A 4,184-nucleotide genomic window follows, 5' to 3' on the forward strand; every position below is an offset into this window, starting at 1 on the left:
TGTTTCAGAGAGAAGAGCGGCCAATGTGACGATCTGGCTTTAAGTTGATTCGATAACAAATGACGAAAACGTACGGATTTCTCAGGTTTTTACTACATATGAACACTTTTCACATTCTCCCGTGCAACTTGGCTCCTCGTCCTCCTTTCATGCAGAATCTTAAGGTCCTAGCTCATGTCCAAGGCACCAAAGCCAGCTAAAAAGTCAATATTCAATACCTAAAACTTGAATTGTACTACTTCTTACTGGCTATTACATCAACATAGAAGCTTCATCTGTGTTCTACTATGGTGCTTTTAGTGTATCAGCATACCGTAGCACGCGACATAGCTTTGCAGACGGTAAGTACAACCGTTTCAGAGAGAAGAGCGGCCAATGTGACGATCTGGCTTTAAGTCGATTCGATAACAAATGACGAAAACGGACGGATTTCTCAGGTTTTTACTACATATGAACATTTTTCACATTCTCCCGTGAAACTCGGCTGCTAGTCCTCCTTTCATGCAGAATCTTAAGGGTCTAGCTCATGTCCAAGGTACCAAAGCCAGCTGAAAAGTCAATAATCGATACCTAAAACTTGAATTGTACTACTTCTTACTGGCTATTACATCAACTTGTAAGCTTCATCTGTGTTCTACTATGGTGATTTTAGTGTCTCCGCATACCACAGCACGCGACATAGCTTCGCAGACGATAAGTACAACCGTTTCAGAGAGAAGAGCGGCCAATGAGACGATCTGGCTTTAAGTCGATTCGATAACAAGTGACGAAAACGGACCGATTTCTCAGGTTTTTACTACATATGAACACTTTTCACATTCTCCCGTGCAACTTGGCTCCTCGTCCTCCTTTCATGCAGAATCTTAAGGTCCTAGCTCATGTCCAAGGCACCAAAGCCAGCTAAAAAGTCAATATTCAATACCTAAAACTTGTATTGTACTACTTCTTACTGGCTATTACATCAACTTAGAAGCTTCATCTGTGTTCTACTATGGTGCTTTTAGTGTCTCAGCATACCGCAGCACGCGACATAGCTTTGCAGACGATAGGTACAAGTGTTTCAGAGAGAAGAGCGGCCAATGTGACGATCTGGCTTTAAGTCGATTCGATAACAAATGACGAAAACGTACGGATTTCTCAGGTTTTTACTACATATGAACACTTTTCACATTCGCCCGTGCAACTCGGCTGCTAGTGCTCCTTTCATGCAGAATGTTAAGGTCCTAGCTCATGTCCAAGGCACCAAAGCCAGCTCAAAGGTCAATAATCGATACCTAAAACTTGAACTGTACTACTTCTTACTGGCTATTACATCAACGTAGAAGCTTCATCTGTGTTCTACTATGGTGCTCTTAGTGTCTCCGCATACCGCAGCACGCGACATAGCTTTGCAATCGATAAGTACAACCGTTTCAGAGAGAAGAGCAGCTAATTTGACGATCTGGCTTTAAGTCGATTCGATAACAAATGACGAAAACGGACGGATTTATCGGGTTTTTACTACATATAAACACTTTTCACATTCTCCCATGCAAATCGGCTGCTACTCCTCCTTTCATGCAGAATGTTAAGGTCCTAGCTCATGTCCAAGGCACCAAAGCCTGCTAAAAAGTCAATAAACGATATCTAAAACTTGAATTGTACTACTTCTTCCTGGCTATTACATCAACTTAGAAGCTTCATCTGTGTTCTACTTTGGTGCTTTTAGTGTCTCCGCATACCGCAGCACGCGACATAGCTTTGCAGACGATAAGTACAAGTGTTTCAGAGAGAAGAGCGGCCAATGTGACGATCTGGCTTTAAGTCGATTCGATAACAAATGACGAAAACGGACGGATTTCTCAGGTTTTTACTACATATGAACACTTTTCACATTCTCCCGTGCAACTCGGCTGCCAGTCCTCCTTTCATGCAGAATCTTAAGGTCCAAGCTCATGTCCAAGGCACCAAAGCCAGCTAAAAAGTCAATAATCGATACCTAAAACTTGAATTGTACTACTTCTTACTGGCTATTACATCAACTTAGAAGCTTCATCTGTGTTCTACTATGGTGGTTTTAGTGTCTCCGCATACCGCAGCACGCGACATAGCTTTGCAGACGATAAGTACTACCGTTTCAGAGAGAAGAGCGGCCAATGTGACGATCTGGCTTTACGTCGATTCGATAACAAATGACGAAAACGGAAGGATTTCTCAGGTTTTTACTACTTATGAACACTTTTCACATTCTCCCGTGCAAATCGGCTGCTAGTCCTCCTTTCATGCAGAATCATAAGGTCCTAGCTCATGTCCAAGGCACCAAAGCCAGCTAAAAAGTCAATAATCGATACCTAAAACTTGAATTGTACTACTTCTTACTGGCTATTACATCAACTTAGAAGCTTTATCTGTGTTCTACTATGGTGCTTTTAGTGTCTCAGAATACCGCAGCACGCGACATAGTTTTGCAGACGATAAGTACAACCGTTTCAGAGAGAAGAGCGGCCAATGTGACGATCTGGCTTGAAGAAGATTCGATAACAAATGACGAAAACGGACCGATTTCTAGGTTTTTACTACATATGAACACTTTTCATATTCTCCCGTGCAACTCCGCTGCTAATCCTCCTTTCATGCAGAAGCTTAAGGTCCTAGCTCATGTCCAAGGCACCAAAGCCAGCTAAAAAGTCAATAATCGATACCTAAAACTTGAATTGTACTACTTCTTACTGGGTATTACATCAACGTAGAAGCTTAATCTGTGTTCTACTATGGTACTTTTAGTGTCTCCGCATACCGCAGCACGCGACATAGCTTTGCAGACAATAAGTACAACCGTTTCAGAGAGAAGAGCGGCCAATGAGACGATCTGGCTTTAAGTCGATTCGATAACAAATGACGAAAACGGACGGATTTCTCAGGTTTTTACTACATATGAACACTTTTCACATTCTCCCGTGCAACTCGGCTGCTAGTCCTCCTTTCATGCAGAATCTTAAGGTCCTAGCTCATGTCCAAGGCACCAAAGCCAGCTAAAAAGTCAATAATCGATACCTGAAACTTATATTGTACTACTTCTTACTGGCTATTACATCAACTTAGAAGCTTCATCTGTGTTCTACTATGGTGCTTTTAGTGTCTCAGCATACCGCAGCACGCGACATAGCTTTGCAGACGATAAGTACAAGTGTTTCAGAGAGAAGAGCGGCCAATGTGACGATCTGGCTTTAAGTTGATTCGATAACAAATGACGAAAACGTACGGATTTCTCAGGTTTTTACTACATATGAACACTTTTCACATTCTCCCGTGCAACTCGGCTGCTAGTCCTCCTTTCATGCAGAATGTTAAGGTCCTAGCTCATGTCCAAGGCACCTAAGCCAGCTCAAAAGTCAATAATCGATACCTAAAACTTGAACTGTACTACTTCTTACTGGCTATTACATCAACGTAGAAGCTTCATCTGTGTTCTACTATGGTGCTCTTAGTGTCTCCGCATACCGCAGCACGCGACATAGCTTTTCAATCGATAAGTACAACCGTTTCAGAGAGAAGAGCAGCTAATTTGACGATCTGGCTTTAAGTCGATTCGATAACAAATGACGAAAACGGACGGATTTATCGGGTTTTTACTACATATAAACACTTTTCACATTCTCCCATGCAAATCGGCTGCTACTCCTCCTTTCATGCAGAATTTTAAGGTCCTAGCTCATGTCCAAGGCACCAAAGCCAGCTAAAAAGTCAATAAACGATATCTAAAACTTGAATTGTACTACTTCTTCCTGGCTATTACATCAACTTAGAAGCTTCATCTGTGTTCTACTTTGGTGCTTTTAGTGTCTCCGCATACCGCAGCACGCGACATAGCTTTGCAGACGATAAGTACAAGTGTTTCAGAGAGAAGAGCGGCCAATGTGACGATCTGGCTTTAAGTCGATTTGATAACAAATGACGAAAACGGATTGATTTCTCAGGTTTTTACTACATATGAACACTTTTCTCATTCTCCCGTGCAACTCGGCTGCCAGTCCTCCTTTCATGCAGAATCTTAAGGTCCTAGCTCATGTCCAAGGCACCAAAGCCAGCTAAAAAGTCAATAATCGATATCTAAAACTTGAATTGTACTACTTCTTACTGGCTATTACATCAACTTAGAAGCTTCATCTGTGTTCTACTATGGTGCTTTTAGTGTCTCCGCATAC

Source organism: Schistocerca gregaria, unplaced genomic scaffold (genome assembly GCF_023897955.1).
Source record: "Schistocerca gregaria isolate iqSchGreg1 unplaced genomic scaffold, iqSchGreg1.2 ptg000049l, whole genome shotgun sequence".
In the NCBI taxonomy this organism is placed as follows: domain Eukaryota; kingdom Metazoa; phylum Arthropoda; class Insecta; order Orthoptera; family Acrididae; genus Schistocerca; species Schistocerca gregaria.